Below are 22871 nucleotides of genomic sequence, written 5' to 3' on the forward strand. Positions count from 1 at the left end.
ACCATCCTGCATATCAGATATTTACATGACGATTCATAACAGTAGCAACATTACAGTTATGAAGTAGCAACGAAAATAATTTTATGGTTGGGTCACAAGATGAGGAACTGTATTGAAAGGGCCAGAAGGTTGAGAACCACTGATTTAGAGGCTTCTGTGACCTGCTGGGCCGAGCCCAGGACAGGAAACGTGAAAGTGTCTGTTTTGCTCGGACGCCATTTGGCCGCTGGAATAGAGGAAGTGGTCGAAAGCTGCCTGGTGGCTCTGTAGGAATTGAAAGGCCTTGGGCAAATCAGTCAGACCTGCCTCTCCCCATCAGCAAGCCAGGATAATAATAATATTGGCTAAACTTATTTCAGTCCCATCTGGATTTACTTACTGGCAAGTGTAAAGTGTTTTCAAAATACCAAATACTATAGAGCGCATCCAAGCAGCTTGGATTTCAGCGGCCTCATCCTTTCCTTCCTGCACTGCAGCACGGCCTGCGCAGTGTGCGGGAGGGAGCGAAACCCCAGATCCCGGGCCCCCAGGCCCTCGCCTGATACCGTCCCCACCAAAGCGCATGATGGCCCAGCCCTCCCCGCAGACCACTTTCTCCCTATTAGCCTCCAAGGACTTGGACCAATCCTGAAGGAAATGTTCTTCTCGTCCTTACTGAGATCAGAATGAAACCATATGAATACTGTGAAAATACAAAAACTTGTCATTCTTACTGAAAATTGTTAAATTTCCAAGAACATAATTTTAGGAACTCCTTCCCCCCTCCAGCCCCCCAAAGCCTAGGCCTGTGGGACCCAGCATATTTGAGAGATATGTGTGCCACTCCTGTTTTGATTTTGTGGATATAATAACGGGTCTTCGATCCCTCTTTGCACTGGCTGCTAGAACACTCGGCTGCAGCTCCCCTCTGGTAAATACACATAAACTGGACCCGTGTTCCTTATCTGCCTTGTCAATCCCAGCTTCACTTCATATTTCTTACTTTATTTTTCCTTTTGTTCTGTTTTTCTCATCCAATTAATATTAACTTTGTGTCTTAATGCATCTTCAAGTCGCCTTCAACCCTTGGAATAAAAAGCAGGGCTGGAGAAGAATTTGTTTTAGAAAAGCTGCTTGGCAGATCCTTAGATCCATCCTCCAGAACTCTGGACGCCTAACAACACTTAAAGGCTATCTCTGGTGTTCTTGCCATGAATATTTTTTCACTACATACCACTGGGACCCTCTCTCTTTACTCTTTCTGAATATGGAGTGTGTGTGGGAAGAACAACTTTGGGCCTCTGTAATAAACTTCCTCAGATTTGGTTTTCTTGGGACATCTAACCCTTTTACATGCATGTCCTCATGTTGACGGATTGAAAACCCATCAACATGCTTTTGATTCCCGGGGAGCACGGATCTAAAGCAGAAGAATAAAGTTTTTTTTTAAAAAAAAACACACAAAACGAAACAAACCAACAAACAAAAACAACAGCACTGGCTTTTCTTTTGTTTAAGCAAATGAATACAGGCTGAAGAAAATTCTACTTACAGAGTCCCTCCATTTCGGAGCCTAGTCAGTACTTGGAAAAATTCATAACCTGGCGAAATAAAAGCATTCATTCTCCTTCAGGCTGGAAGCCAAATCAAACCATTCTTTTAATTACAGGTGAATAATAACACCCTTACATTTCTTACAAATAACGTCAGCCGCCTTGCCTTCTGCGTCCTGACTGATGGGAGGTGATGAATGAAGACCTTTTAATGCAGCACAGCTGGCTGCCTTTTGTTGCACTTCCTCTGAAAGGTTGCCGGGCAGCTCTGGCCTGTTTTGTCAGATGTGCTGAAAACAACCTGCCTGGCTGGAGGTGGGAAAGGCCTTCACACAGGAGACGTTTGCGTGATTGAGAGCCCTGGCGGGACGCAGCTGTGGCGGGGAGCGTGCGAGGTGGAAGATGGGCCATTTGTTGAGTGCGTGTGTGTGTGTGTGTGTGTGTGTGTGTGTGTATGCGCGCGCGCGTGTGCGTGTGTGCGTGTGTGTGTGTGTGTGTGTGTGTGTGTGCTCGTGCAAGTGTGTGCTGATTTGATGGTTCTTCCAGGACTAGAGAAGGCCCCACTCGTCAACCTCTGAGGCTGATAGAAAAATAGGTGACTTTAGTTTGCTGCCAATGTTGAGGCTCCCCTGTAACACAGAGGGCCTGCTGCCTGGCCCTAAAGTCTGTATTGGCGTATGGATGCCGGGGCAACGAGCCCTTCCAGGAGCCATGCGGTCTGGGAGCTGCAGGCCTCAGGGACATCTGGAGAAGGAGCCCATTTGCAGCAGGTTGCAGTGCACCAGCCTCTTCCAGGAAGGAACCCCCAGCTTGTCCTGGGAAGGCAGCGAAGGAGTGAGCTGCACCTTCCCCAACTCCCTGCAAGCTTAATTAGAACGAGTCACGTGTGACCGAGGGCATCTGGACCTTATCTCGGCAGCGCTGATCTGTGTCAGGGGCACCAGTGCCATCACCTGTGGTATATAGCTCAGCACAGGCTCCAGAGATGTCTTCTCACAGAAGGGCCAAGTCACAGGGCCAACAGACCAGTTTCCCAAGACAGAACAAAGCCCGGGACTGGCTCAGTTCTTTCTTTACACTAGACCAGGTGGTTTCTCAACCATCTTGCAAGATAGGTTTTATTTCCGTTTTATAGATTTGAAAAAGGATAGTAAAAGGAGGCTTGGAGGAGGGCTGGGAGGACAGGATTGTGAATTTAGGAAGAGCTAGAGATTCACACCCAGGTCTAGCTTGAAATCCTCTGCTCTTTGCCAAAGTTGACTTTCTTGTCATTTTAACAGCGTGTTATTTTATCAGAGCTCATTGAACAAGGACACCACACATTGTCCTTTGACAACTGTGTAAGAATTTTGTGCAGAAGTTTAAATTATTAAGATTTATGTCACACGCAGGTATAATCTGCTAGAATTCTGTAATGTCGTCCTCTTCTGCTCTTAAATGAAGACAACCCAATAGCGATTACTTGAATGGTGTTTGCATACCAGGGGAGAAAGGACAAAGAAGGCAGCTGGCAGGAGAGAGTCCCTTGTTCAGAGCTCTGGCTTCTTTCCAATTGCCTTTGAATTCCTCACGTGGAACCACACCACATGATAATTCACGCAATAAACTCAGTGATGGATCATCGGTTAGTAAGTACCTAGTATGAACTTGGAGAGTTTAACACTTTAGGTTTGTATATAAATGTTGTGTTTAGAGGATATCAGAATATGGTTAAGAAGTGTCCTTTATTAGCTGAAACTCTAAATAACTGAATTAAGCCCCATATGTGTAAACTTCATGGCCCAGCACTACAGATATTTTGTGATGGGTAATTCTTTCTTTTGGGGGATTGTCCTGTACATCCTAAGATTTTTAGCAGCATCCTTGGCTTCTTTCCACTAGTTGTCAGCAGCATCCCTCTCACAGTTGTGAAAATCAAAAATGTCTCTAGATATTGCAAAATGTCTCCTGGGAGGAAAAATAGCCCTTGGTAAACTACAACTGCCTTATAAGATATATGACCACATAAAGCAAAAATTAAGTCAATAAAATACAGAGAATGGGGGGGGGGGTGTAAAATGAATTATATTATTATAAGGACCCTAACATATTATATATGAAGTAGTTCAATATTGATTCTAGTTAGTCTGTAATAACTTAAAGATACATATTATAATTTCTAACTCAACCTGTAAACAAATGTAAAGAGATATACTGAAAAGCCAATCAAGAAATAAAAATAGAATACTAAAAATAACTAACTCAAAAGAATGCAGGAAAGAAGAAATAAATAAGCAACAACAATAAAAAAACAAACAAACAGAAAAAAAAGGCACAAAATGGCAGACCTAGATGTAACCATATCAATAGTTGCATTGAGTGTAAATGAACTGTTTTCCTATTAAAAGGCAAATGGTGTCAGTCTCTATAAAGCAGAAAGACTCAACTATATGCTGTCTTCAAAAGATACATTTTAACAACAAAGACAGAAATAACTTAAAAGTATGGAAAATTATATATCATATGAATACAATTAAAAATAAAACTGTATGGCTATGTAACATCAGTCACGGGATAAATACATTAGGAAGAACTAATTTAAATGTGTATGTTCCCAAAACAGAATTTTGACATATATGAAGGGACAACTGATAGATAAAAAGGGAGATAAAGGCAAATCCATAGTAATATTTGGAGACTTTTAACATCCCTCTCACAGTAATTATAGTCAGGTTTCTCAGGGATCTCCAGAGAAACAGCTAATAGGAAGTATTTGAACCAGGATAAATTATATTAAGCCATAAAACAAGTCTCAGTGAATTTCAAAGGACTAAGTAGTACTAGTAATTATATTCTGTGATCATATAAAATTATGTTATAATTCAATAGGATAGCTAGAAAAGTTCTAATACTTGAAAATTAAACAATCAACTTCTGAATAACTCGTGGATCAAAGAAGAAATCACTAAGAAATTAGAAAATATTTTGAACTGAATGCTGATAAAGATACATATCAAAATTTGTGGCATGCAGCTACAAATATAATACTTAGAGGGGAATTTATATCTTCAATGATTATTTTAGAAAGGGACAATGACTTAAGATTACTGATCTAAGTTTCTACATTAAGAAGCCATTGCAATTACCTTAAGTTTATCATAAAACTGCTTTAAGAAGTTAGAAAAAGATGAGAAAATTAAACTCAGGTGGAAGAAATAGTAAGTGCAGAAATAAAAGAAATAGGAAAGAGACAATTGAAAAATTTTGCAAAACCATGAGGTGGTTTTTTTAAAAGTTTAATAAAATTTATAAATCTTAGCAAGATGGATGAAAGTAAAAAGAAAGAAATCATGACATTCTAATGTCAGGGTTGAAAAATGGGACATCACTGCAGATCCTACAGAAATCAAAAGGATTTTAAAAAGGTTTTCCTTAGAATATACAACTTAACAAACCTGATATCAGGTGAAATAGGAAATATAAATTCCTTATATGCATCAGAAAAAAATCTATTTATTTATTTATTTTCAGGTTTTTTTCTATGACTATATTTAGGGGTGTTGTTATATAATTGTAATCATTATATATATATATATATATATATATATATATATATATATATGCCTAAGCAACCGTCCAACAGGTAGCTCTGACATGCAAAGACCACCAGGGGGCAGATGCTCAACGCAGGAGCTGCTGAGCTGTGGTGACTTGGCAGCTGTGGTTCTCGGGTGACACCGAGCCAGAACCATAGAGGAGGGAGCCCGATTCTGGGGTGTGTCACCCAAGAACCGCCCTCCACAATCTGGGATCCCTCAGGGGATGTTGGAGAGCCGGTTTTGGCCCTATCCCTGCGGCCAGACCGAGGGGCCCCACTGGTGCACAAATCCTCTGGTGCATTGGGCCTCTGGCGAGAATATAAATACATATGACATATTTCCTGCATATCTCTCCCATGAATATATATAGAATTCCATAATATTTTTTATTCTCAAAAAAATGCCTAAATGCATTATGATTCTTGAAAACCTTGCCTCTTTTCTCATTGGAATTTTTCTATTGAATAGAGTAGACAGTCTACATGGTAGAAGATTAGACATTTTCCTGGAGTGAATTAAAAAAAAAATCCTGTATTTATTTAGAATAGAAAGACATGAAACTAGTAAACATTTTTATTTGCCCTGAATTTGACCTCCTACAAAAAAGCAGATGTTTTACCCTGGATCAAAAAAGGGTAAAAAGAGCAAAGAATAACAGCATGAATTACAGGCAGTGACAAAGCAGCATCAGGCACCTGACCAGGCACTATGGAACTTGAAACAGTTAAAGACTAAGCAAGAAATTAAGCTGATTGCATGAAGTAACATAGTCTAGATCATTAATATGGATACTAGAACTGAATGTCAAGTGAGGTTTCATGGGACAGCTGAGATGATGATTAGACTAGTTAATGAGAAATAAGCTACATTTCCTTTGCAAATAGAAGTGATTATGTGTTACATTGGTGAGCCCAAGGAAGGACATACCACATTTCTTTAATTTGATAAATCATATTTTGTCTTCTGCATGACCCTTCCCATCACTTCTCTAATTTTAAACTCAATTTCCATCATCATGTGAGAGTCTTGAACTTATTAAGGGCTCAGGAATAGGTCTGAGTCTGTAATAATTGCAGGCTCTCATCATTTCCCTGACTCCTGATGCTACCAACTATGTTTCCAGTCGGCCCTTCCTCAAGCAGTTGGCTCCACTCAGTCTCACATGTGCTCATCTGAGTCATCCATTCCCTTGCCTACAGATGTGCTCACAGCTACTTTCACTGCTTCTCTACCAGCCACAGTTCCTAATGTCCAACCTCCACCAATACTCCGCTGCAACCTCCTAGATAGAGCCTCACGCACAAGTTGCTTTGGTCCCTGCCCCCCCCCCCCACTGTCTTCCCCCACAACATAACCCTTTGTCTTTGTGAATCTCTGCTTCACTGGGTTTTGACTTCCTCCCATATAAGGCTGAGGGTTGTCATCTTCCAGTTACCTGCTTTGCTTCTGTAACGCCATTCTCAACCATTGGTTTCAATGGTGCTATCTCAGTGCACCCAAGTATCTTTTCTTCTACAATGATAAGTATTTACAATCTTTTTTCTTTTTTAGAGAAGCACCCTGACTAGGCCGTGGATCTGAACCCACAACCTGGTGCCCTGCTCCGAAAGTAACCTTTGGGCATATGGGAGATGACGCTCACTCAACCGAGTTACACCGGCCAGGGCTACAGTCTCTTTTCAATTGCCTAGTGCGCGGCTTATCAACCGGCTCAGAGGCCTCCTCGGCCCTGCCGCAGGGAAGCCAGGCTCACAGCGAGGGCTCCAACAGTGACCGCTCCACGGTTTGAGCATTCCTATCAGGGCGCTTTGAACAATGGTCATGTGGCTAAAAGAACTGGAAACCAATTCAAGTCTAACTCTCTAACTGTGCAGAAAAGAAAGAAATCAAAAGTTAAGGAAATTGAGTAAAGACCTAAAGCAGTGGTCGGCAAACTCATTAGTCAACAGAGCCAAATATCAACAGTACAACGATTGAAATTTCTCTTGAGAGCCAAATTTTTTAAACTTAAACTATATAGGTAGGTACATTGTTATTAACTTAATTAGGGTACTCCTAAGGCTTAGGGGCCAAAGAGCCGCATGTGGCTCGCGAGTCGCAGTTTGCCGAACACGGAGCAACATCAGAGGCTAGGCCTTGCCTTTATTTATTTTTCTTAGTATTCCCACCTGTCATCTCCTAACTCATCTTTAACAGGTTAATACATTGTTATTTAAAGAACTAGACCTACCAAGGGACTTGGAATAGAAATTCACCTCCTGAATTTTAGTCCAATTAATTGTTATACATATCTTTTAGTAAAACATCTTTTCACAACAGACTCTTTATTTCAGATTGAGGTTTTGTTTATGCAAAAAGATTACTGTGAAAAAACATGTACCTACATTTTACCTGTTTCTCCGAGAATTCTACACATTCAAATTAGGGTGTGTGATTTATTATGTAACAACATATACTGAAAAACTATACCTACCAGACACTGTTAGGCACTTGTGGCTTCTACTCTTGGAGAGCTCAGGCATTTCTTTTGTGCCTGGGAGGGTACGGAACCAAACACCCGGTCATGTAATCAGAAAATCTTTTCCTGCATTTCTTCGAATTTTCTTCAGGATTTTAGGCTGAAGTGGTAAAGACTTTATTTCTAGGCACTATGATAATGATGGCACTGGGAGGGACAGTTTCTTCCAAGAAGAGAATAATTGCATTCACTATTTTTATTCTGCATTCGCCAAAGTAATTGCTTCTTAAGACCACAATGATGAAGCCAGGAAGTGTGACATTTTCAATTTCCCCACCAAAACCAGTTTAAAATCTTGTTTTGAATTTGATATATATTCTTATGATGAAATTCTTAATGGTTTTAATTTATTTGGCTTACGATTTTAATTATATGGTCATTTTTATAACATCTTGCAATTGTTCAGTATTTTATCAGGATGGCAAGCAAGAATATGTGTATTCCTGAATAACAGTGGCTCTGAATTCTTTGTTTATTATTTTTAATAAAATCTCAAAATTCTTAATCAGAAAGGAGTTATAGAACAAAGAACTCCAGCGTGGACCCTGCCATGAGGAACTGATTTTAGCGCTCTGAAGGATGCTGGAGGATGGGAGCAGCAAAACAGGGTGGTGCTCCAGCAGATCCCTTCTGTGAAAACAACAGCTGGATGTGCCTGGGGCCACTCACTGGTGGGGGAGGGGAAGGATGCAAGAAACTTTTCTTAATTTTTTTTTTTTTTTTTTTTTTAGTGTTGGAAAGTTTTCAGTGAAATCATGATGTCACCAGGATATGTTTTGTCTGTGACTATAATTTGCATAAGTTCCTTCCCATGGAACTGTGTACAATACAAAGGAATGCTTCATGGTACATTCTGCGTGGATGGTGCCAAGACTTTTAGGAGTCCATGGAGGAGACATCATGTACAAAGAATTTCTTTTGTAAATTCTCCCCAAGGAAGAACTAATGAGAAAGGAAAGAAACAGGGCGTGCAAACACTACAATTTCACATTGTATTCGTAGAAAGACTGGGGTTGTTTTGCATTCCTGATGATTGACTAATATTTAGCTTTGTACTTCATATTTTTTTTTGAGAAGAGGATCCTCATTTTCTTTGATATTTATGGCTTGAAATATGTTCTCATTGTATTATTCTTCCTATTATAATTACCTCATCCATTTTGTCAAATTCCTAGCTTGGAATGATTTTAATCATCAAGCAAAATGTATTTGGGACACATTTTTGGAGATTTATTTTAATATAAGTTAAGGAATGTCTTGCAATAGAGCAGAGATAGTCAAGTATCAAATACAATGTCTGGAAATCAAGAGCCATTGAGTTTGTATCATTTTACACAAGGATTTTAATTCCAAAAAACGATTTGAAATTTGTGTATGTGGTTCAAATAGGCTCCTCAGTACCGGTGTAAATAAGAGGATATAAATAAAATAATGGGGCGGCGGCAGGTGAAGTGGGTAAATATTGATGTGCCAGATACATCCAAAGCTAGCTACTTCAATATTTTTTGCTAATTTAATATTAAAATATTCTTTTTTTTGCATTTATCGATGACCTTACTAACTGGTAATATGAATGACTAAGCCATTTGAGCCAGCACTTTCACGAAAATCAAGAAAAATTTCTAAAAGCATCAAAAACCCAAATACAATAAGAAGACTTCTCAGGACAACTTCTAACCCAAAGTAGGAGTCTGGAGCAGTAAGGAAATGATTGAAGCCACTTTTATTGATTGATTGATTTTAGAGAGAGAAAGGGAGAAAAACACTGAAACGTCGATCAATTGCCTTTGTCACATGCCTGCCCTGACCACACTCCAGCCAACTGAGTCACACTGGTCAGGGAAGCCACTTTTATTTTTGAAGAACTTTGTTGAATGAGATAAACCTGACCTTCAGTTTTACAAAATGCTTTGGGGCAGAAAGGGCTACACTCCAGGCTCAGGGTCGCCCAGAGTGGGGAGTTCGGGCAGCTCTGCCCCGGAAGTTGGGAGCTGCCCAAGTTATATTTTCAGGATAAGAGTGAAGAGTAATTAAAGGACCCCCTTTCCTCTTTACCCCTAGAAGAATGCAAAGGAATCTGCCTTAACCCTGAGACAAGCTAGAGAGAAAGATAACTTCCTGAGAAGCTCTAACCACATCCTCGCTCTCTCATGGATCTGTAGCACCAACTAATACTAAGTGTGTTCTCAGGCACAGCTATAACTGTGGATTTAATTTTAAGTGATTCTTCAATCATTGAAATGATTGGTAGTGTTCCCAAGTACCTGGCAGAATCACACATGAATACTTTCTGGAGGAATCTACCTTCCTCAACTTAGGCTTTAAGAAAATTTTCTCTCCTGGTCCCAGGCACTTTAGGAGCCATGAGCCAAACCACACATAATCAGTCTAGAAAATGGCACAGAAATGGCATCAAGAAACTCTGATCACAAACACACAAGTCTGTAACAGGGCAGACCCCGAGTTCCCTAGGAGCACGAGCCTTGCCAAGAAACACAACAAGAAGGGCCTGAGGAAGGTGCAGGCTGGCAGTGCCAAGGCCACGAGGGCACGTGCTGAGGCTATCAAGGTCCTCAGAAAGCCCAAGGAGGTCAAGACCAACACTTCAAAGGGCAGCAGCTACAAGCTCAGTCAACTTGCCTACATCACTCACCCCAAGATTGGGAAATGTGCTCGTGCCCGCATCGCCAAAGGTCTCAGGCATTGCCAAAGGCCAAGGCCAAGGCTCAAACCAAGCCCCAGGCTGTGGCTGACACTATAATCCCAGCTCCAGCTCAGGCTTCCAAAGGTGCCCAGGCCCCACAAAAGCTCCACAATAGAGGCCTCTGTCTGCTGATATGAGGATGGAAAAATTCGTGGGACCCCTGGGCTGCTGCCTGCACCAGGCTGGTGTCCTCCTGTGCTATTTGTACAAATAAACCTGAGGCAAGAGCTGCCAAAAAAATTGTCACAAATTTAAAAAATAAAGAGCATGTCACATAAGCAAAAATAAGCATACATGTAAAAAAAAAACCTCACACCAGCAGAACAAAGAGGAAGAACAGATGACACAAAGATACCTACTAAAGAAAGCTCCCCTATTCTGGAAGCAAATAGAGAAAGAAAAAAATCTCCTAAGCCTTACTTTCTTTATACCCTGTGACAGAATATAATCATAGTATTTTTCCTTCCCATCACTTTCTTTGCTCATTCATTTCTTTGTTTATAAAGAAATCCTTCGATCCTGAAAGAATAAGATTGACTTAGGGCCTCATTATTTCCCTTGAGAAAAAATAGTGGATAAGAACAGATACTGGGAGCCTTCTGAGATTATAATACAGAAATTCAACTAATCTAATAAATAGCTTGAACCATATAGAATTGCTATTTTCCCCAAGGTCAACAACTATTAAATGAACAACAGCAATTTCATATGGTTCAAACAAATATATTAATTGAGCTAAGCTGCTGTTTCAAAGGGACCTTAAATACAGGGGATCAAACACTATTGTTTAGCAATCCAGATGTGATCAGTTTGTAGTTGGTGGAGTGACTCTCTCATCCTCAATATATATCCTTCAAGTTTGCTCTAATTTCCCCCATTTCCTAGCCATCAAACAGAGTGAAAGATGAGGGATAGGGCATGCACCTTTCTCTAAAAACAGAGAACACAGAAGTTGAGCACATCTTTTTTTCTGATATCTCAGCCTGAAATTGAAACCAAGGGTCCTTTATGACTTTGATTAAATTTAGTTTTAAATCCCAGCTCTAGAAATCATCTCTCTCTAAATATAGGGTGGTGGCAAAAGTGGGTTTACAGTTGTTCATATGGAAAATATTACAATAATTAACAAATAATACAAGAATAAACTCAGTGTTTCATGTACAACTGAAAACCTACTTTTGCCCTGCCCTGTATTAACAGATAAAAAGAGAACAAAACCATTTCAATAGAAGTCAAAGAGAATAATTTTTTTTATTAAGTGTAAATTTGTTTGTATGGAAAAAGACATGCAGACTATAATTATTGCAATAGCTTTATTAACTCTAAAGAATGTCACTCACAACTGTAAACCTACTTTTGCCAACCCCTGTATATATACCCCTCAGAGATCTAGCCTTTTCCCTCCATAATCAACAAAACCCTAAGACAGCAGAAGACAGTAGCCTGGACCTGACTAATGGTCACATGCTTAGGCCTCTGGCAGGCTAAGGATAACACCTTGACCTAAGTTATGTTTCAGTTCCTGAGCCATAAGGTGGAACGACCCCCTGGCTACTTGACCATGAGACTAGACAGAGGGACACTGGAAAAGACCTCAAAACTGTCCTCAAGAAATGATTCATCAGCCCTACCTCACTGACAGATCAGCTCCCAGCCCTGAACCCTTAACTCACATAGTCTTGTGATTTTGCCCTAAAGAATCTGTAATCTACACACCATAGTTGTAATTTTATACATCTCCCTGGCACTACAATTACTTAGGAACTATTTTCAAGTCATCATATGTTGGCCTTTTTTGTTGTTAATATTTTATGTATAACATAAATTTTTCTTGTATTATTTGAAATATATATATTTTTAGCATTTTAGGATTTGAGGTTTTTCTTTTCTCATGTGACAAAATAACATTTGTCAATGTGCCATGGGACCTCCGTAAACATTTTATTCAATTGGAAGTATGCTCAGTCCTATGCCTATTTATTATTCGGCAACTTTATTGAGATTACATACAGATCTATATTTTCATTATTTGGGGTCTACTCAACCCATAAAAGACTTGTCAGTTTATTTTACTCCATTTCATAGGTTTTGACTTTGTATATCTCTATGAAATATTATTCTGCTCGTAAACTTTCATAGCTGTTATCTCTTCTTATCAGTATTAGATAACCCTCTTGTTTAATATATGTACATACATATATTTTTTTACTGTGAAATATCTTTTTTCTGCATTGATTTCATTGCCTTTGCCTAATAAATCTTTCTCTGGCTTTTGCTTTTACTCTATAACTTTTAAGAAATTTGTACTGTAAAAAAAAAAACCATTAAGGTCAGTCTTTTTTTTCACATGACATGAAAAACTTTATTATTTTAAATTCAAATTAATACACTAAATTATTAAATGTGAAATTATGTATTTTATTTTTAAGAAATGTTTTTTAAAACTGTGCATTTAATTTTGTAGCTAGATTTATAATTATTTAGATTTACCTTTATGGTTAACTGTTTTAAATTATATCATCCATATTCTTCAGGTTTTTTTTCACCATTCAGGAGGCTGGAAGTCCAAGATCAAGGTCTTGGCAGGTTTGGTTTCTCCTGAGACCTCTCTTCTCAGCTTGCAGATGGAGCCTTCTCACTGTGTCCTCACACGGTCTTTCCTCTGTGCCTCTACTTCCTTGGTGTCTCTCTCTTTTTATAAGGACACCAGTCAGACTAGGTTAGAGACCTTATAACCTCACCTAACTCTATTACCTCCTCAAAAGTTCTACCTCCAAATACAGCCATTTAGAGTTAGGGCTTTAATATATGAACATGGGGAGGGCATAATTCATCCGTACACTGGGCTACTTTCACTTATTGGTCCATTAGAGGAGATAATTCTCTTGTGCAGCCTAAATTTCTTCAGAGGTTATTTTTGCTGGGAGAAATTTTACTGAGTTTTTCTGTCAAAATTACATTTAAAAAAACCTTCAGCCAAGGATATATTTTTATTGGAAGGAAGGGAGAGAGAGAGAGAGAGAGGCATTGATGTGAGAGAGAAAAATCAATCAATTGCCTCCCATATGTGTCCTAACGGGGATCAAACCTGGTATGTTCCCTGTAACCTAGGTATGTTCCCTGGCTGGGAATCGGACCTGTAACCTTTTAGTGCATTGGGACGACACTCCAACCTACTGAGCCAGCTGGCCAGGGCTACAATTACATTTTAAAAATATGATTATTTTCTTTTGCTTTCTCTCTTTTTAAAAACATCTCTATTTTGGACTATCTTTTGGTTAGGTTATCTATTGGGTCCATTACTTAGATAGCCCATAATAAGATGTCAATTTTTCTGTACAAAGAATATTTGTACAATCATTAAAAATACTCTTAAAAATATATGTTGCACATATCACTTATTTCCAGATTAGTAATTCTCCTATAAATACAGAAGTTTACAAGTTAAAATTATGTATGTATGTATGTATGATCTAAATATTTGTATCTTATTCATTATAGTAGTCATACTAGTAGATTATTGTAGCCATGACAAGATATTTCCAATAGGTACCTATTTCTTGTTTAGTGTTCTTCAATTTAAATCATAAAATTTTAATCATCTGTGAAAATCTGATCTGTCTGTGAGGGAATCACTCACTGGCCAACAAGGCTCTACTGCTTTAGTCTGATTTATGTCTTCCTGACATCCTGGGACTTTTCCCCCCATTTTATTTATTTTAACTCACTGGAACTATTTCAGCCTTGGGTATTGTTTTTATTTGCTAAGAGCTAGTTAAATTGTAAAGATTTTAAGAAGGTCTAGGACAGAAAATAGAAACCTTAGAGGTGAGGCTTTCCCTGACCCCTTCTCCAATATAAATATGTCCTTCCTGTCACAGTAAACTAACTTTTAAAAATTGCTCCTATCAGCTGTAATTGCATACTACTGGTGTTTTCATTAGTTGGTGGTCAACTCCCCCATCTAGACTGGAAGCTGCATGAGAGCAGAGACTGATTCAGGCACCACTGTGCAGCCTGTAGCCTAGCATGGTGTCTGCCACACAGGAAGAAAATGGTAAATGTTAAATTAGTGAAAGAAATATGAAAATGCTACAAGCATTTTTGAAAGAAACTGGAAAACATTTTGGTTATATAGACTATAAAAGAAAAGGCTGAAGGAGGTCATTATAATAACATTAGAGTAAATTAAGGGCAAAAATGTGTTAATGTGTTAAAATTTATTTATTTAAATTGCATGAAGGCCCCTCAATGTTTAGTTTTATTGTTCTCACTCTACAGAAGAGGAAAATGAAGGCGATGGAGTTAAACAAGTTGCCTAAAATCATGGAGTTGGTAGGAATTTGAATCCAGATATGTCTGACTACAGTGGTGTTAAGGACTGAACTGTATCTCCCAAAATTTGTATGTTGAAGTGTAATCCCCAATGTATTTGGAGACAGAGACTTAAGAGGTAATTTAAGTTGAGTGAGGTCATAAGGGTAGGGCTCTAATCTTATAGAACTGATGCGCGCGCGCACACACACACACACACACACACACACACACACACACGAGGTCATGTGAAGGCCACAGCAAGAAGGTGGCCATCTACAAGCCAGGAGGAGAGGCCTCACCAGAAAGGAACTCTGATCCCTCCTTAATCTGTGACTTTAGCCTCCAGAACTGTGAGAAAACGTATTTCTGTTATTTAGGGCACCCAGCCTCTGGAGTTGTATTATGCCAGCCTAAACAGACTTCTATAACTAGAGAAAAAGAATGAACGGAAAAAAAGAAGAAAAGGAAGGAAAAAATAAAAAGGAAGGAAGAAAAGAGGGAGGGAAGGAAGAGAGAATTAGAAGAAGAGGGACAGAGGCAGGATGGCGGAAAAAAATTAGAAACAGGACTGAAGGTAGGAGGGAGGGAGGAAGGAAGAAAGAGAAGAGAGAAGAAAGTGAAAAAATAGAATTTAAGTTAATAGTAAAAAAATGTTATTTATATGAATATGGAGACAGAAAATTGTGGAATCTCTTCCTTTGGACAGTTTTAAGAATAAGCCAGCTATTATTTATCTTGTATGGTTTAGATTTTATTCTTCCTGGAGGCAGTGGCATGAATTAGATCACCCGTTAAAATAACTGCTGGTCTTATGTTTCCAGGGATTAAAAGAAATGAAAAAGATGGTTCTAATGAGAATCAGACCTTAATCTTAAAGGGAAGATACTTTATTTCCTTTCCTTCTTCTCTCCTACTCTTGGTCCCCCACCCCCTTTTCCCCACTTTTCTAAAATCCCTTCTTGGTTATGAGTCACAATCACAAAAAAACTAACAAGAAGTTTTGCTGAGTGAAAAATAATTCATGAGAATAAAAAAAAAGTAATGAGGGGAAAGAGACCTGATATCAAATGTGAGTAGTGTAGAAGGAAAATTATAATGACTCAAATCTTGCAGACTACCTTTGATCTTTTGCAAGTGTTCTGAGTTCCCAAATAGGGACTTGGAAAGCACTGTCTTATAGGGGCTCCATTGCTTTTGCATCCCCAACAACTCTTGTGGGATATGTGGACACAGGGGCTTTACAATGGGGCAATTACTATCTTAGTTTGAGCAATAGGGTTTTAAAGGACTAAGCTTCTCCTAGCTACTCTTGTTTTTTTGTTTTTTTCCATTCTTAATCAGCAAACTAACTTGAACATAAGAGAAAAATGGTTTTAACAATATGGTGTACTTGCCTCCCTGTCCATAGCAGAAAAGGCACTTCTTAACAAAGCCGTATATATCTAGGAGTGGTGTCTCAGGTTTTACACGGGTTAGTTTAGACCAAAGTTCATCTGATGGTTAAAGACCCTTGTGGAGGCCACAATAAGTAGCACATTCACTCAGTAAATCCTTTTGAATACTTATATTTCAACTAGAGGCCTGGTGCATGGGTTCATGCACCAGTGGGGTCCCTTGACCTGGCCTGCAGTGATCAGTGGAACTCTGTGCTGCCACGTCCCAGCCTTACCCGCCAGCTCATCGGGCTCCAGCCCACTGTTCGCCTCCATCCTGCACAGGACGGAGTAGTGCGTGAAAGCAGCAGGCGGCTGGGCGCTGTGCTGCTCCTGCTCCTCCTGGCCCTGCTGCGCCTGCCACTGTCACTGTTGCTTGTCATCGCAGCCTCGCTCCTCCTGCAGCGCAGCAGCACTGGAGAAGCGTCTGTGGGATTGGAGAAGTCAGTTCCAGTTCCGGTCCCAGTCAGGATGGGAGAGGCATGTGCAGGGGGAGTGTCCACAGGAGAGGCTCCTGCCTCTGCAGCTGTGCTCACCAGCCATGAGCCAGGCGTCTGGCACCCTTCGGTCAGCTGAGCGGTGCTCCCACTGTGGGAGCACACTGACCACCAGGGGGCAGCTCCTGCATTGAGTGCACATCAGGGCACGTCACAGCTACCAGCCGGTTGTCTGGTCGTCCGGTCACTTGGGCTTTTATATATATAGATTTTCTTCTTGCTTGAAAGGGATCAGTCTTTGTTCTATAAAGGCCTCCAATGGATTGGAGGAGGCCCACCCCCATTATGAAGAATAATCTGTTTTACTCAAAATCCACTGATTTAAATGTTAACTTCATTTAAAAAACACTTTCACAGAAATATCCAGAAAAATGTATGTCTGACCAAAAACCTGGGCACTGTGGTTCCCAAGTTGACACATAAAATTAAATATCTTAGGACGTAATAAACCACCCTGCAACTGGGTTGAGAGATGGTCCCTCTCAGTGCATGCACATATATATGAATTAAAAGACAAGTTATTTAGTTCATTTCTCTGCTTTTTTGCCTTTAAGTTTATCTTTTTCAATAGAAGGACTGCTACTTCAGCCTACCTGGAAACACAATAGGTGAGGAACGCATACCCCAAATATCCGCTTTTCCTTGGTTCACTTGAGAAGTATTTTACTGGACAGTGTTGCTCAGAGAGTCCTTAAATCTGTTTCCCACCCCTCTGAGTTCAGAAGCAGCTAGACTTTCCCAACTTACTAGGTCCCAAACTCTTTTTTCCTAAGATAATCATTTGCAAACTAGACAATTTTTTTCTAAATTCATCCTCTTCCTGTAATAACTTGCTAAACACATTCAATAACAGTCTAAACACACTAATGTGGTATTTTCCACCCTTTCCCCCTAGAGCTTTTCACTCAGCAGGCACATGGCCTGCCTCTCAAGTTATTGCATCAGATGGCTTATCCAAATATTTTACTTCTGTGTAACATAGATTGTCATCTAGTAAGCCTCTCATATCAGTTCCTTTGCTTATTCCCCCTGAGTCCTAGCCAATGCCCTGTTTTAGGTTACAGCAACACTCTATCTCAAGTAGATTTTCAGAACAGACGCGAGAGAATAGGCCACGCTGCAGTAACAAACAAGTCCCCAAATCTTGGGACTTAATACAATAAAAGTTGATTGCTTGCTCATTTCACAGTTTGAAGTGGGTTGGAAGGTTCTTTTTGGCAACTCTCCTCCAAGCAGTGACCCCAGGCTTCTTCTGTTTTCAGGTGTTGCCCTCTTAAACACACAGCTCTCACGGCTGACATTGAATAGGAGGACAGAGAGAGACACAGAGCTTTTAGCGATCAGGCTTGCAAACAAATATTTATCCAGAACCGGCAGGGAATGTGATGCTTATGGGTAAACAGTAGAGACATTTCTTTAACTGTGTCTATCTGGTTTTGCTGATTAAATGGAAGCACATAGTCCCCGGCCAGCATGGCTCAGTGGTTGAGTGTCCACCTATGAACCAGGAGCTCACAGTTCGATTCTGGTCAGGGCACATGCCCAGGTTGCAGGCTCAATCCCCAGTGGGGGGCGTGTAGGAGGCAGCTGATCAATGATTCTTTCTTATCATTGATGCTCCTATCTTTCTCTCCTCCTCTCCCTTTCTCTCTGAAGTCAATAAAATATATTTTTCAAAAATAAATGGAAGCACATATTATGTGCCTTAATAAGAAAACTCTACTGGTATATATTGTAAGGGTTTTCATTTCTTTTCAAATTAACATATATGATTTTGAGGGGATGCAGCCCACTCAGAAACAATGTTATGTCCAGGGCATTCCTGATGGAAAGTCCTGGTGTGACCTCTCTGAAATGTGCTGAGAAATACTAAGCTTTCAGTCCTCCTCTGGTTCAAGCCACACTGGGGGCTTTCAAAAATGTTTTTGAAGAGAGATCTACCTGGAAGAAAGGATGTGCCTCCTGACAAGGCCTAACCTTATTCCACATGTAAAACAGATTCTCTGAGAAGAGTTTATTTGCACCCCCTAACTTGCTAAGGGTCTGTTGTGAAGGACAAACACTGCGTTTTACTGTCACTTGACCATCCATTGATAAGGATCCTACTATTCTACATATTACTACAGTTGTTTCTTCGCACATAAAGACTCATGGATGTTCTTCCAGATGACCGTGTGTCCTGCAACACTGTGGCTGGATGTTTGACATTTGCTGACCTTGGTGGAGGAATCACACTATGACACCAACAGTGCCCTGGTCTGCATGCATTTCCAGCCTCTGCATGCTAGCACGTGAATAGAAAAAAGCTTTGTGATAGTCTATTCTTTTGACTCATCTGTTGATCACAAGATCTTAATTCCAGTTGTTTTTTATTTGTTTTGTTTTGAATTTGAACCCATCTGTTTTTCATCTTCCAGAAATTCTAGTAATGGCTCACCTCTGTTTTCCAGAAATAATATTAATTTACTCATATTTTTTTTATTTTCATTTGATATCAAGAGTGAAGTCAGGTAAACATATGAACTCAGTCTCTCATCTTGGACTCTTTTATTTTTTACTTTTTTTGGATATCAAGTGCAGAGAAGTAAGTTAATCACAAACCTCAGCTCAAGGCCAACTATCATCATTTTCTGTGCAAGGCCCCTTTCATTTCTTGGGGAATATATATATATAAAATTTTCCCTTTCATGCAAATGCTCACTTCCACTTTATAGCTCCCACATTGCTCACACCTATCAGAAATTTCTTTTTATTTACTCTTTTGGTTTTCATGAATCATGAATCTCTCTCTTGCATTTCTGACTCATATATGATTTGGTCTTAGGGAAGGAGCCATGGTATTTTGTCAGTAACAGAAGGTGGGAAAAACATTTATGTCAATATAAATAGCTATATAGCTGAATTATTTTGAATCTGAGGTTGCTTGTAGTGTTGCTTCCCCAAAGATATAGTTTATTTAAAGTGTCTTTGGATAGAGAGTCATCTATTTGATATGCTCTGAAGAAGAATCCAGAAACACATTGTAATAACTTTAATCTAGCTTAAAAAGAAAAGATTCACAGAACTTACAATATGGTAATTATTAGGGAAAAACATTGTCTGAGACTCTTGATTTCTGGATGCATCTAAAACAGAAGCTGCTGGGAAGTCTCCTTGACTTTTGTGATTTTAACTCTGTGTTTTCAAAAACTGTAGACATGATTTGATGCAATCTTAAACCTCACACATGGTGTTGGTACTTTGTGCTTTATGAGCTCAGAAATATCCAGAGACGATTATAAGCAGGATGTTTACTCTACTCTGTTTTTAATGAGCTAAACCAACTAACTACAGAGACCTTCACATGAGGCACTACCATAGGAAAGGCTAGAGCAGCAATTTACTCAATGGTACCTGAGGGACCGAAAGTAATGAACCTCTCAAGTGACTAATTTGCTAACCCAAAATAATACACTCTGTGCAAACTAGGCCAATACTACACGTCTGCAGCCCTGAAATGACTCATTTGATTCCGATGTCTATAGAGCCAAAGAGAATTATTTCTTAAAATTTATTTATTTGCTTTGGTTAGCAATGAACATCTAAAATGAAAAAAAACAAAAAAAACCCATTAACAAACCTGATTAGGTTTTTAAAAAATTTTGCTTGAATTAACAGCAACCGTGCATTTCCCTAGCTTACATGCGATCTTCATGCTCATGGTGATTTCTAGAAAATTTGCTTTTGTTTAGATTGGATTGATAAATAAGTTGATTCCCAGTTTGCATTATGAATTCACAATTTTTATGAATATGTAATATTTGATGGCCTTGGATATCAGACAGGAAAATAAATCCATCCCTAGAACTGTACAGTGATTTTCCTCTCAGCAATGGAGTTACTTTCCTAATTGTTTCATGGTGCTATCACAGAAATGACAATAAAGAACACCCCTTCAGTACATTTAACCAGCAAACATATTGGTTTGAATCACTGCAGGTCAATTCACCTTTAGGGTTTGTTTCACAGTCTATGGAATCTATAGACTTGTTCTATATACTTTCTGCTTTTTTCCATTTGCCGCCATATCCTTCTGTTAAGATAAGCACTGCATTGAAGGCGAATAGAATTTGTGATTGACAGACATTTTAACACCATCAGAGACACTAAAATAAGGAGCCTGAATTCAAAATGAGGACTCACTTTTTTCCCCTTGTATTTTTTCTCTTTTTCTGTTCTTTCCTCCTTCCCTCCCTTCCTCCCTCCCTCCCTCCCTCCCTCCCTCGCTTATTCCTCTCCTCTCCCCGTTCTTCTCACCCCCTCCCTATTTCCCCTCTTCCCTCCTTTCTGTCTGGTTCCTTAAAGAACCGTGTCACTGTGATGGTGGCCCTGGCACAGCATGCGCACTGCCCTGTCAGCACAGCTTGGGGAGGAGCCGACGTTCATGATCTGCATCTGCTGCAGGGTCCAGTTACTGAAGGCTCCTGGGACAAAGGACACTCTGGGGATTGGACCAAACCAGCAGTTCACTCAGTGACCTGAGCCTGGTGGTGACCTCACAGTTTCAGAGAGAAATTGGGAGGAACTGTGCTGTCAACAACAGGAAGTAGGTGAAAAATGAAAGATGCCCTTGGGGAGTGAAATGAAGAGCAGATGGCTTTAATTGTTAGCCTTGCTTTGACAACTGACAAGAGAAATTCTGCTCTCTTGACATTTAAAAGATACCAGCAATACCAGTGACCACATTCCATAGCTTCTTGAAGGTTTCCCTGTCAGGCAATTCAAACTCCACTCTCTCTTCATTACTGAACAGTCCATAAAAACTGCAGGTGATATCGTTCCTGATGGACCAACCCTCTACCAGTCTGAATAAGTCCCCGAAATGCATACAGCGTAAGGGTGTGGGCAGTCACAGGTGATGGCAGGTGCGCACATAGGGAAGGTCTGAGGGATTCACGTGCTGCTGCAGGAAACCAGGCTCACACTCAGGTGGGAAACAAGATCCTCTCCATAAGCCCCCTGGGCCTTTTTATTCCTATGACTATTTCAGAAATCCCGTTTAAATTTCTGTTGCATTGGGGAGTGGTCCTCCCTCCAAACCAGAAGTACAAAATGGCTTTGGAACCTCTGAAGGAATGAGCTAACATAGAAATGAATGTTAATTCAGCTATATGCTGTCTCCTTTGCACAGCCAATTGGAAGAATCAGAATGAAAGAATTAGAATGCTGGAGTGTAGAAGATGGTTAGGGTAGCCCCAGGTGGGGAGTATCTCAGGAAATAGAAATACATAAATATACTCAATGTTAAGAGGTGGAGACTCTGTTACGTTGATGTATAATTATGGGATTGAATGTTCCTGGCCCATTCTCAGGATTAATGACTCTCTTCCTTAGCGATATGAATAAAAAAAAAAATTCACCATTACTGAAAATTTATTTTATGGGCTATTAAAGTAAAACTTAAATATTAAAAATATTTATTTTTAGCCAGATGCTACTAGAACCTCCACGACAACTACAACGACAAAATTTTCTAGTTTTTCATTGCTACCTGGTGTGTGAATCTCTCAGCAACCCCAACACCCTGGGGTGGGATAACAGGTGGAATCTTTTCTGTACTGGTTCTCAGAGGGCCCAGCAGGACTGAGTTCCAGTTACCCAACTGGTCATTGGCTTGAAAATGATGCTTTATTGGCCTTCTTCTTATCTCATCCATTCCCTTACTGTGTTTCCTGACCTCATATCCTCCTTGGACTGGAATCTTTTGTTAAGCCTTATTCTGGAAGAAGCTAAACCACAACACCTTCCAAACACCCAGTCCATGCAGTGCCTTTTCATTACATCAGGCCCACCACACTTTATTTTAATCATTTATTTGTTCTCTTTTATTGCACTTTTCAAAAATAATAACTGTGATTTAACTCTCCATAGTTGGATCCAAGCAATGGCTGGCATATTGACAGTGCTTACAAATGCTGAATGAGTGAAAAGTTCTTCCATCTCTGTTGTCCTTCTGATCTGTTCAGTCACAAGTCTTGGCATTTCTTCTTTCATATTTCTTCTGTCCACACTTTCCATTTCCTTCGCCATCACCCTGGCTCAGGTCCTTACCATTTTGTGCATAAACAATTTCAATAGTTTCCTACCCACTCTCCTAGATCCAAGGTCAGGTTTCTCTATTTCACACCACACTCTGAACCAAAGTACAACAATTTGTTTGAAAAGCCAGTTTTATTTCATCTTCCCTCCCTTTAAAACATCTGGTAGTTCCCACCTGTCTTTTATCTTCACCTAGCATTTTGCTAAGGTTGTC

The sequence above is a fragment of the Myotis myotis genome, unplaced genomic scaffold, assembly GCF_014108235.1.
Source record: "Myotis myotis isolate mMyoMyo1 unplaced genomic scaffold, mMyoMyo1.p scaffold_m19_p_6, whole genome shotgun sequence".
Lineage (NCBI taxonomy): Eukaryota > Metazoa > Chordata > Mammalia > Chiroptera > Vespertilionidae > Myotis > Myotis myotis.